Raw genomic sequence first — 13256 nt, forward strand, 5'->3', positions numbered from 1 at the left:
CGTATATATTCATACACATCATTTAATAGACAAATGGGATCTTTATAGGTATTTTTCTTTAACTTGACTTTTACAAATTTTACTTAGGGTATTGTGGACACGCTTCTGCATAGGAGTATGTAGTCAAACCTTCCTTTTTAGGTGTTTGCTATTATAAATGAAAAATTTGTGTTCTTGTGTAAATGTGAAATTGTATCTATTTAAGAAAAATTTCTAGCAGTGGAATTGCCTAATAAGAAGGTATGTGCATTCTATATTGATTTGTTGCCGAATTGCCCTGCCCCCCAAACTGTTGTGCCAACAGCCCCCACCAAATGTGTAGGAAAAATCCCCCTTCTTTGACTCTCTGGACATTTTCAAATTTTTTATGTTCTCTAATCTGAGATGTGGAAAGAACATATCTTTTTGTTTAATCAACATTTCCTCTTTCCAAGAGGAAGCAAATTGTAGCAAGACAAACTCCTCTCCTGAGTCTGTCTTTAAAAAATACAGTGTGTTCAGTGTTAGCACAATTTCAGCTGATTTTAATACCCTTGTATCCACAGCACTGTCAAGTTAGAAAAATGGGTCCTATCCAGAGAAGCGTACTGTATTTTGGAGACAGGAATGAATGAAAACATACTGCGTGAATACGGTTGGTCCTAATGTTGGGGAGAGATGCATTATCACACAAAAAGGTTTATGTACCCTATTAAGAAGTTACTGTGTAGGAAAAGAAACTTATAAAAATGTAGACCCATTGGATTATGGACATTAGGGAAGGTATGTGCTATGGTGAGAACTATGAAGTATGTAAGCCTGACGATTCACAGACCTGTACCCCTGGGGCTAATAATACATTATATGTTAAAAAAAAGTAAAATGCCAAAAGGTATAAATTAAAAAATAAATGTAGACACGTTGAAGACAAAGAGGTTACAAACTAGAAAATTCAGCGAACTCTTAAGCTCCGTTTTCTGACTGTTCAAGTGCATCAGGGGTTGGTTAGGTAGAGAGTTCAGAGAGGCGTGGCACCTCTTGGGATTAGGCTAGACCCAGTCAGTGCCTCATTTCCACAGAAATATATAAGCTCTATGTTAACCAAAACCCTCAATGGTTTTGGAGCTTTTCCCACCCCCAGCAGGGAGGTCCTTTGGGTTTGACTCTTTCAGTTAAGCCTTTGGGAGTTATTAGCCACATGGATATAGGGTGGAAGGTTTTTATTCAATGTCTTTGACCCTCAGTTTATTCGTCTACTAACAAAAGTCAAGAAAGGACAAGCAAGGCCTTTCAGTACCTGCCATGTCATATGTAAAATGCAAGAGTACAATTTTCTCCCCTCTTTTCACTCCTAGTCTCCAGTTTGCACATTAAGAGACCAGTGCAGGGGCGCCCAGATGGCACAGTGGGTTAAGCATCCGACTCTTGGTTTTTGCTCAGGTCATGATCTCAGGGTTGTGGGACTGACCCCCTTGTTGGGCTCCATGCTGAGTATGAAGCCTGCATAAGATTCTCTCTCTCCTTCTCCCTCTGCCCCTCCCTTCTCCCCACCCCAGCTCTCATGCACGCTCTCGCTCTCAAAAAAAAGAAAAAGCAACCAGTACAGAATTAAGTTACTTGCTGAAGATCCATTGTCTTAATTCCTGAATCATAGGGTTGTTTGGATGTTGAGAGCAATGTTTGTGGAAATATGTAATATACTGCCCAGGACGTAGTATGTGCTCCCTTAGTTTTATTTGTTAGTGTGGACAATGAATGAGCCCCATAATTAGATTTTTATGATTCTACCTCTAGTTTCTAAAGTTTGGCAAGAGCCTATGTAATGCAAGACTGATAGCTGGTTTTCATGTATATAAAAGCTTAGTTAGAACAAAGAAAATGTAAAGAGCAATGGATCAAAAAAAATCCAAAAAGTTTTTTTTTTTTTTTTTTTTAAAGATTTTTGTTTATTTAGTTGACAGAGAGAGACACAGAAAGAGAGGGAACACAAGCAGGGGGAGCTGGAGAGGGCGAAGCAAACCCCCCCGCTGGGCAGAGAGCACAATGTGAGGCTCCATCCCAGGACCTTCGATCATGACCTGAGCCAAAGGCAGAGTCTTAACCGACTGAGCCACCCAGGTGCCCCCCAAAAAATCCAAAAAGTTTTGCAGAGACCAGAGTGTATAGAATTTGAACACCCTTGTGGCCGGAGCCCCAGACCGAAGGGATTGAGCGGCGTGCTGTGAACTTTCCACGGTGTGAGTTCAGGCACATTATTTGAGGACACCAAGGGCTGAGAGGTTCAAGGTGTCTGGTTTGCACACTTGGAAGTTCCCAGCACACTTAGTGTAGATTCAGATGTTGAAACTAAGGTCAGTGTTCAGGGCCTGACCTCCAGGTTCATAGACTGATGTTGTTCCATGCCCAAAGCACATCACATTTGTGGAAGTTACTGGTGTTCACAAGAAGACTTGTTTCCAAGTGATTCCTGAGTGCTGAGGGTGAAGAATGGTTGGGGATTCCAAAGCGCAGAGACCTTTACTTACTGCAATGGGGAAAAACAAACAAACAAACACTTGTAGCTATCATATCTGCTTTTCCTAGGTAGTATGTATATACACATTGTCTTCATATGGAATGGTGTCTAGGCTTGGAAGACCTTTAAAGTTTACGGCATTGAGAACCGTCTGAAGGAAAAAAAGTAGTGTTTTCAAATTGTAAAGATCCCAGTATTTTCTCATGCTTGAGTGTGGAATGAGGATGATAGCACCTGTCTCTGAGTGACTGTGAAGAGAAAATGAGAGAACATTAAGACACGCATCACACTGACCATTGGAGTTTGGCAGATATTCTTGTTCTCGTCGACCGCCTTTCCCTGGCCTCTCGTGTCGGGAATTTTGTTGCAGATCAGTGGCTCTGTAAGTGTCGTCCTCCCAACAGCCGCTGTGAACATGTGACAAGGTCTGGAGCCTCACTACTAGATCAGAAATGCTGGGGGTGGACCCCACTGATGTGAGTTTCAGCCCATCCCAGGGGCAGGGTATGGGGGGCTGCCCTGGTCTAGGGTCCTTGCAGAGCAGTCTTTAGCTGAAGCACTTATGAATTGCTCCCTATCACGTGCTTTCAAATACAAGGGCCCCCTCTGTCTCTTTTGTGAGCACTGACACATTTCTGAAACAGCTGGTCTTATGGCTTTAACTTACGATCTTTGCCTTAATAGTCTAATTTGCTAGAATATGGCACTAACTCAGAATATTTGGGAGCACCTGGGTGGCTCTTGGTTTCAGCTCAGGTCATGATCGCAGAGTCCGGAGATCGAACTCCGCGTCAGGCTCTGCACTCAGTGAGGAGTCTGCTTGAAGACCCTCTTCCATACCCCTCCCCTAACCCTCACTCTCTCTCTCTCTCTCAAATAAATAAATAAAACTTAAAGAAAAATTTGTAAAGTGGCCATTCAAGCACAGTAACTAGGTTGGATTTTAACAGGACCAAGAGCAGTCTTGGATATGCAAGCCTGTGGGTCTATTAAGAGAAAGAAAAAGAAGACTGACTCAGATGAGGGCAATTAAAGTGAAACTAAGCACCACTGGTATAAACTCCCTGATTTCTAGAAATTGGCTTTTTAGGAATGTTGACAGCATTCCCGTTTTTGCAGAACAAAGTCTTGGGGGAAAATTATGAGATGAGGGATAGTGGCAAATTTGTTACCATCTCTGTTATAAGTAGAAAGATATTCTGATTTTGCTGTGGACTTGTTGAATAAAATCATTTAAATCAATTTTGAATATTAGAAGATGGCTCACATTCAACCAAGTCACTGTTAGTCCAGCTTTTTCAGATTCACATTTTTAAAATCTAATAAATTCTCTTTTGTAAATGTAGCCAAGGAGGAAGTTTGCTTAAGGCTTATGTCTTTTTTTTTTTTTTTAAAGATTTTATTTATTTATTTGAGAGAGAGAGTGAGTGAGAGAGAGAGGGAGAGAGCCCGAGCAGGGGGAGGGGCAGAGGGAGAAGCAGACTCCTTGCTGAGCAGGGAGCATTAATGCCATGACCCTGAGATAGTGACCTGAGCTAAAGGCAGACCCTTAACCAACTGAGCCACCCAGGTGCTCCAGGCTGAAGGTTTATGTCTGTGCTATACTTCCTAACTAGTAGTCTATGTAGAGAAAAAGTATCCTCTTGAAGAAACTAACAGCATCACTATTGTTTAACTTCTGGGTCATTGATGTGACCTGTTTTGCATGCTGGCTTCGTAGGTTATATCCTGTAAAAAAAAAAATGTAATTGATGATGAGTTAGCTTGTCTCATTTATACAATGTAAATATTCTTGAAAATTATCAAAAATTTAGATAATCACTAATGCAGTTGTCATTAATTTTCATTAAGAAGATTTTATTTCACTTGAATTTATTCAAATTCTGGCTTAAATACAATACAGATATTGGGGTATTATATAAAATACTACATAGTTGATTCTTTTTTTTTCATTTAACATAGATGATTCTTGCTTTAAGGAACAATAAAATCTGAGATCTGGTGAATGGTGTAAATTTTTTTCTTTTTAGTTTAAGAATTTGTACAACGGTTTGTGAGGGAACTGTTCAAACATACAACAAAGGTGAGAGAACTTTAGCAATGAGTATCTATATACCTCCCCCCTCCTGGATTCCAACATTAAACGTTTAGTGTGCTTGCCTCCTCATGCGTCTGTCCTTTGTATGGTTAAAATGTGTGGATACTCCCTGCTCCTTCTCTCTTAGAATGAATGGACTGCACTCCTTACTGTGTTTACTTGGATGGGTTGATCAGTTACATTTTATGCAGCTACCTTGCATAGCCCTACATTGTGGCTGAAGGGCTTTGTTACTTTTGGGTTTGTTTCCTTCTGTGCATTCCGGGAGAGTCAGAAAGGTTGCCTAAGAGTTCAAATAGGGACTCTTTAGGTGCACAGAATGTGGTTGAAGAAAGCGATAAATGAGTTCAGCAGAATCTCCTGATGCTTAATCTGGGCTGTGCTTATTCTCACTGCCTGTCCTGGGCCTGTTGGTGAGGGCCTTGGGGCCAGCTGAGGGCTGGCAGTTCTGAGATCCAATGTTTTTTTGGAGGAAATGGAAGGATGTCAACTTGGCAAGCCTTATTTTCTTTCTCTTGGAACCATTGGTTGCTTTTCTGGGTATACTGTGTTGTAAGCACGTGGCACACAAGGTTCTCTTTGGAACTAGCCTGAGAACTGGGGCCCCCTCTGTGAAGAGAGGCAGCCCTGCTGGGATAAAAGGGAGAGCCTCTGAAAGGTCAGTGGGAGGGTTCTTGAATTACGGGTGTTGAAAGCAGATCCTTCCCAAGCTCAAGGCTGCTGCCTGCTCCCTGCTCTGATTGAAAGGTGCTCCCAGTCTAGCCCGACTGATTCCCTTTGCGGTGAGGACTGGATCCCTCTGCAGCATTTCCAGTGGGTTTCTCTTCAGAGCTATTACATACGTCACTGAGTCTCTTCATGTAGGTGTTTCATGATCACCTGAAACAAAGGTAGAAGCATTTGATCGCTCTTGCTTGGTGGGAACTGGAGGTGCTTTCGATTGGGGGCCAGATTTAATCTCCCGTATAGAATGACTGTTCTCAAACTTACAAGGCGGATCTTAGTTCCCTCTTCTAAAAACAGTAGCAGCACTCTTTGGGGTTAAGTATTTAAAAGATCTCAATCAGAGCTTTCACTTTTACGTATAAAACTTCCTTCTTAGGCTTCCTTTACTGTTTCTTCTGCAACTAGCTAAATGCATGCATTCTCTATGGAGATGTTGGTTAGAAAGGAGTCCTTCCTTCCTGTGGAGATCATAGTTCTGAGTATTACAGAATAATTTAGGGCAGTGATGGTGGATGGATCTTCCTTGATGAGACTTGAGGGCATGGATTGTATTGAACTAGAAGTTCTTGAACTTGGTTGCAGACTGGAATCACAGAGTCTTTTTTTTTTAAATTTAATTTATTTTTTATTTTTTTTTAAAAGATTTTATTTATTTATCTGGCAGACAGAGATCACAAGTAGGCAGAGAGGCAGGCAGAGAGAGAGAGAGGAGGAAGCAGGCTCCCTGCCAAACAGAGAGCCCAATGTGGGGCTTGATCCTAGGATCCTGGGATCATGACCTAAGCCCAAGGCAGAGGCTTTGACCCACTGAGCCACCCGGGCACCTCTGGAATCACAGAGTTTAAAAACACTGATGCTGCTTAACAGGACTGCAACATCAGTATACAGAAGTTAATTGTACTTCTGTACATCAGCAAAGGAAAATACAATAATGGTACATTAAAACAACAATTATTAGCAATAATTTCAAAAGGAATAATATATTCAGGAATGAATTTAACAAAAGAAGCACAAAACTTATACTCTGAAAACTACAGAACATTGTTGAAAGAAATTCAAGAAGACTAAATAGAAAGACACTCGATATTCATGGATCAATATAGGCACACTGAGGAGATATTGGGAATTCGGTTCCAGACTTAACTCAATAAAGCAAATACCAAAATAAAGCCGAATGAGTTCTCTCATTTCCCAGTGCCTATAAAAGTTACGTTTACACTATACCCTTTTTTTTCTTTTTAAAGATTTTATTTATTTATTTGATGGACAGAGATCACAAGTAGGCAGAGAGGCAGGTGGGGGTGTGGTGGCAGGAAGCAGGCTCCCCACTGAGCAGGGAGCCTGATGTGGGGCTTGATCCCAGGACCCTGGGACTGTAAGCTGAGCTGAAGGCAGAGGCTTTAACACACTGAGCTACCCAGGCACCCCTGTTTACACTGTATTCTTATACTATAGTCTTTTAGGTGTGCAGTAGCATAATGTCCCAAAAAATATGCACACTGTTAAAAAAATTTTTTTTAAAGATTTTATTTATTTATTTGACAGAGAGAGACCACAAGCAGACAGAGAGGCAGGCAGAGAGAGAGAGGAGGAAGCAGGCTCCCCGCTGAGCAGAGAGCCCGATGCGGGACTCGATCCCAGGACCCTGAGATCATGACCTGAACTGAAGGCAGTGGCTTAACCCACTGAGCCACCCAGGCGCCCCCAAAATTTTTTATTGGTAAAGGATGCTAACCATCCTCTGAGCTTTCCATGAGTCACAATTATCGACAGATCACTGTAGCACATATAATATATAATGAAAAGATTTGAAATATGGCGAGAATTACCAAGGTATGACACAGAGACATGAAGTGAGCAAATGCTTGGTGCCAATAGACTGGCTGGATGTCAGGTTGCCACAAGCCTTCTGTTTGTAAAAATGTACTCTCTGTAAGTACAAAGCACAAGGTATGCCTATACTGTAAGATGGCTGTAAAATGGATCTACAGATATAAATCCTGTCAACATCCCAAATATCTTCTTGGCGCAAATTGACAAGCTTATCCTAAAATTCATATGGGAAATTGAGGGAAATCAGATAGCCCAAACTATCTTATAAAAGAAGAATAAAGTTGGAGAACTGACTTCTGGTCCTCAAAATTCCTATAATGCTATAATAAAACTATGTCACACTGTCAAAAGGATAGATAGTTAGCTCGAGGGAATAGAATTGACAGTTCCAGAAATAAATTCTCATGTTCATTGTCAGTTGATTTCCATCAAGGGTGCCAAGGCAGTTCAAAGGGAGAAAGAATAATTTTTCGATAAATAGTGCTGGGACCACTGGATACCATTTTCAAAAGAATGAAGTTGGACTGTTTCCTCATACCATGGACGAACATTAACTCAAAAGGCTTCTGCCTGTCTCTTTGAAGAAAATATGGGAAATAGAAAAAAATTTCATGATCTTGGATTCGGCAAAGCATGAACAGAAGAAAAGAAATCAGACCTCATCAAAATTAAAAACCTTTACAATGGACCTCCTCAGGAAAGTGAAAAAACTCAAAGAATGGGATAAAATATTTGCAAATAATGTCTGTTACAGGACACCTGCAGAATGTACAAAAAAGTCCTATAACTCAATAATAAAAACACAAATAACTCAATTAAAAATGGGCAAAGGATTGGAATAGACATTTACCCAAACAAGTCTGGATCAAAGAAGTCTTCCAACTTTGCATGCCAGTCACAAGCCCAGGTTGTTAACTGCACTTTTGATCAGCGGGCTGTAAATCATACGTTCCCATGACCTCCTCCTTGGCTTCGGTTACCGCGCTAGAGCAGCTCTGAGAACTCAGAGAAGCACTTTACTTACTAGATTGTTGGTTTATTATAAAATGCTGTGCCAGAGGGAAGACATGCATAGGACAAGGTGTGGGGAAAGAGCATGGGTCTTCCAAGTCCTCCAAAGTATAACACTCTTACCAAATCTCCATGTATTCACCAACCAGTAAGCACTCTGAACTCAGACTTTTGGGCTTTTATGGAGGTTTCATAACATATGCATGAGTGAGTCAGTCACTAGTGGCCCCGATGTAACCTCCAGGCTCTCTCTGCTCCCTGTAGGTCAGTGGGTAGGACTAAAAGTTCCAGCTCTCCATGCCCAGAGTTGGTACTTCTGGCAGCCAACACCCCCCACCCCCCCACCCCGACCTAGGAGCATTCCCAAAGTCTCCTCCTTAGCATAGCAAAGGTTACTTTTTATCTTTACCATCACTTAGGAAATTCCAAGGGTTTTAGATGCTCTGTGCTGGAAATAAGAAGAATGTATTTGTATTTCTTATTACAAATCATAGTATCATGGCAGCCTTTCCCATTAGTGTCCCGTAGTTTCTAGTGTTTCTTGTCCATAGAAACATACCTGTCTCCTGTTCTTTTCTTCAAGGCTCTGTCTCTGCCAGGAAGCTACTTCCTCCTCTGACTGTCCTCCTGTCCTAATTATTGGCGAATGGTGACAGATTATTCTAGAGACAAGGTTTTAATCAAAGAAATCTAAAGGTTGAAATTTCTGGTAATGTCAACAGATGGATTGAGTGTAGAGAGTGAGACTTTGGTGGGGGTTACATAATTATATACACCTGATTTTATAGCAAGAAAGTGAGAGTGCACGTGCACCCTTAAGATCTGGGGAGGGGCAGAGGGAGAGAGAGAATCTTTTTTTTTAATTGTTTTTTAAGGATTTTATTTACTTATTTGACAGAAAGAGAGACAGAGAGAAAGGGAACATAAGCAGGGGGAGTCAGAGAGGGAGAAGCAGACTCCCCACTGAGCGGGGACCCTTATGTGGGGCTCGATCCCAGGATCCTGGGATCACAACCTGAGTCGAGGCAGATGGCTTAACGACTGAGCCACCCAGGCGCCCCAAAGAGAGAGAACCTTAAACAGGCTCCACATCCACCATGGAGCCCAACATGAGGCTCGCTTGATCCCCGAGACCCTGAGATCATGACCTGAGCTGAAATTAAGAGTCAGATGCTTAATCAGCTGAACAACCCAGGCACCCCTCTATCCACCTAATTTTTAAGTCCTAGTTGTAATAAGTGTATAAAGGAGATGTAACGAGTGTTTACGGTCTTGGAAGGGTTTTAAGCGGATGGCAGAAGGGATCAGATTTAGATTTTATTAAAGTTCCTTTTGCCAGCAGTGTGGAGAATTAACTAGAAAGAGGCAAAAACAGATGCAGCAAGATTAGTGAAGGGACCAAGGCAGAAGCCCAGGTAAGAGGTAATGGAAAGGGGTCTAAGGGTGGGCAGAGGAGGCAGATAGAAGCGAATGGACCTAACCAGTACTTAGGACATGGGATGGATAGGACTTTGCATTTATCAAGTCAGTCACCCAGTAATGTGTTTTGCAGTACCTTCTACATGTTTTTCTGGAATCCATCAGACTAAGACCATGTCTCTGTACTAATAGCTGAATTTCTAGTGGGCAACAAGATAATACACAAGTAACTAACATTAGATAATAGAAAGTGCTATGAAGAAATACAAAGCAGGGTAAGGAGGCCTGATAGGGGAGGGACCGTTGTGCTTTTTAGCCGGTGAAGGCCTGTCTGCAGACGTGACTCTGAAGAGGGCCCTCAATGACGTGAGATCGAGCCTTCTGGGAGGAAGGACATTCGGTGGGGGTGGGGGGGCGGGCACCAACCAAGAAAGAAGGCCTTATTCGGGAGCAAGCATGATACATAGAGGAGGTAGCGAGCAGGTTCATAGCCCTGGAGTAGAGGGGGAATGTGGTAGAAAGGAGCTCAGAGCAGCAGCCAGGAGTCAGAACAAGTAGGGCCGTGCGAGCCGTGATAAGGAGTTGGCGAGGCCATCTGAATGAGACGCGCATTCATTGGAGGGTTTGGGGCAGGAGAATAAAATGGGATTTGTATTTTAGAAAGATGTACAAAGAGTGCCTTGGCTACTGGATAGAGGAGAGACCATCGAGAAAGCTATTGCCGAGGTCTCCGGAAAGGGTGACGGGGACTTGAGTTTGCAGTGGGAGTGATGAGAAACGTTGAGTGTGGGGACATGTTTTGGTTGTAGAGTTTGAGGAAAAGAGGAATCAAGGATGTCTTTGTTTTTGTTTTGGCCGAGTAACTGGGTAATTGGTTCCATTTACTGAGATGGGGAAGACTGGGGATGTGGGGAAGCTGGTATGTGGGGGGAGGTGGATTCAAAGGCTCTGCTCAGTATCGAGGGCTTGGTTAGACAGCCAGGGGAAGACTACCCAGAAAGTATTTATTGGAGACAGGGTATGAGAAAGTGGTGTCCTAGATGATCCATACATTTCTGGGTTGTGCAGCCGGATGGATGGAAATGTCCTATTCACAGAGATAGAAAATGCAGGGTGAGAGGTGCCTGGGTGGCTCAGTGAGTTAAAGCCTCTGCCTTCAGCTCAGGTCGTGATCTCAGGGTCCTGGGATGGAGCAGCTCATCGGGCTCTCTGCTCAGCGGGGAGCCTGCTTCCCCCTCCCCGCCCCCGCCTGTCTCTCTGCCTACTTGTGATCTCTCTGTCAAATAAATAAATAAAATCTTTAAAAACAACAACAACAACAACAACAAAAATCAAAGAGAGCAGAGGCCCCTGTGTGGCTCAGTGGTTAAGTGGCTGACTCTGCCTCAGGTCCTGATTCCAGGGTCCTGAGATTGAGTCCCCCATCAGGCTCCTTGCTTAGTGGGAAGCCTGCTTCTCCTGCCTGCCGCTACCCCTGCTCCTGTTCTCTCTCTCTCTCTCTCTGACAAATAAATAAGTCTGAACATCTATGATAAACTCTTGGGAAAGCTTAGATTTCAACTTTACAAGTTTGCAAAAAGTTGAAATAATTTTTTTTTTTTCTGAGTCTTCTGTAAAGACTCACACAGTCTTTCTTTTTGGTTTCTATTTGACCCTAAGCTTTTTCTAGAGATGCAAATCATTCTAAAGGGAAGCTTGAATGGAGGCGTGTGTGCTCTTCTGTTGCAAGTATCTGTCCTGTGTATGATGCTTCTGGGCACAGCAGCTTCACTGGTTCTCAGAAGGGAGTAGAGAAAGGATAATCTCAGGAGGTCAGAGGATTAACATTTCCCCATGAAGTTCTTGATAGAGTCTAAGATCACGCGAAGCTGAGTAGAAATAATTCTGCAGTCTGTGACTTTTTCAAAGGGTTCCTGTATACAGAATATCAGGTTTGTGTTTTGTGTGCGCCTGTGTTTTGAATCCTTTGAGGTAACCATAACGGATATTATCTTTTTTTTTTTTTTAAAGATTTTATTTATTTGACAGAGATCACAAGGAGGCAGAGAGGCAGAGGAAGAGAGAGGGGGGGAAGCAGGCTCCCCGCTCAGCAGAGTGTCCGACGTGGGGCTTGATCCCAGGGTCCTGAGATCATGACCTGAGCCGAAGGCAGAAGCCTAACCCACTGAGCCCCCCAGGCGCCCCAACAGATGCTATCATTTCGGGTGTTTCAGTGAAGGGAAGCCGGTCTGGGGCACGGTCTAAGTCACTTTCCCATCATTGCTTGCTAGCATGACTCCACAGCCGGAGTCCAGATATTCTGATAGATGTTTGTTGCTCGGTTCACTTTGTTTTCCTGGATACCTTCCCCTTGAACCTGGAGACCATACATTTTTAGAGTCTTTCTGCTTAAATTTCAAGTGGCAGCTGGGGAGACCGAAGTGGTCACATTGGCATCTGTGTGGCGGACGGAGGGCCAAAAGGTCCGCAGAACAGAGCCGGGTGGACAAGCCTTCACATCATTTTTTCATTTGTCCCTGGGTGTGACATTCCTTTCTGGGCGCCAGCTCTGTCGGTCCTCTCGAGTCCGTGTGTGCAGAAATTCTTCCCCACATTTCCTGATGTGGCTCTCTCCTGCTTCCCGTTCTTAGCGCAGGAGACCATGTCTGGCACCAAAACTGGAGCAAGGGAATGCTCACCCTTCTCTCAAATGAGAAAATAAGAGCTAAAATACAGCACCCAGAGTGCAGTCGACGGTAGGAAGAGTTCTGCGAGAGGAGCCCTGTTCCCGGATACCTTTTATTCTCCATACGGACCCAGGAGCACTTTCCCCATGTGTTTAAACATCATTTGAAAATATTTTTCATGATTCCTCAGCGAGCCGTTGTATGAATTGAGCATCATTTATTTATGTGTTCTTCTGTTTTGGGTATTTGGGTTACTTTCTCATTTTTTGATGATGAATGGTGATGAATGGCATAGGGGGAAAATGGACTCCTTGAAGAAGGGAATTATTAAGCATGTGAAGAAATACAAATCTGGTTTCAATGCGTTGCTGTAGTCATTGCTTCCGGAGTCCACTGTAATGGTAATTTCGCTCAGCTAAATACAGGATTAGTTTCCTGAAATAATGCCATTGTGATATTGGTTTTATTTTCAGACGGGGAAAAATAAAGATGGGAGCACCTGGGTGGCTCAGTCATTAAGCATCTGCCTTCAGCTCAGGTCAGGATCTCAGGGTCCCAGGATCGAGCCCCGCATCCAGCTCCCTGCTCAGTGGGGAGTCTGCTTCTCCCTCTGTACTACTCCCCCTCATGTTTGCTGTCTCTGTGTCTCTTCTCTCAAATAAATAAATAAAATCTTAAAAAAAAAAAAAAAAAGAACAAAGAAATAGGTTCACAATTATGGTATCTGTATTCTGACCATAGAATTTATTTAATAGTTAAGCTTTTATAAAAGGTTGGTGCAACAGCAGTATTATTAATGTAGCAGGTTGATCCATAAATGCATAAATTTGAAGAGTTTGAACCCAATTGTAAAGAATCTTAACTTTATAAGGGTTGTTAGTTCATTGACCGGCTTATGTATTTTTGGGGTGTCCTCAAACATGTGTTCTTGACTTGTTTTCATCACGCATACAGTAAAGAGCTCCAATTATGAACGAATTAGTAGAAACTGAGGAGTCCATTTCTGGGA

The 13256-nt window shown here is 42.8% G+C and overlaps 1 protein-coding gene across 2 annotated transcripts in view; it reads left to right on the plus strand.

The window, feature by feature from the left end:
• The window catches only part of RNF144B (ring finger protein 144B), a 78461-nt gene that overhangs the window by 26565 nt on the left and 38640 nt on the right, over positions 1–13256 (plus strand). The gene's annotated exons all lie outside the window — the stretch shown is intronic.

The sequence above is a fragment of the Mustela nigripes genome, chromosome 5 (assembly GCF_022355385.1).
Source record: "Mustela nigripes isolate SB6536 chromosome 5, MUSNIG.SB6536, whole genome shotgun sequence".
Lineage (NCBI taxonomy): Eukaryota > Metazoa > Chordata > Mammalia > Carnivora > Mustelidae > Mustela > Mustela nigripes.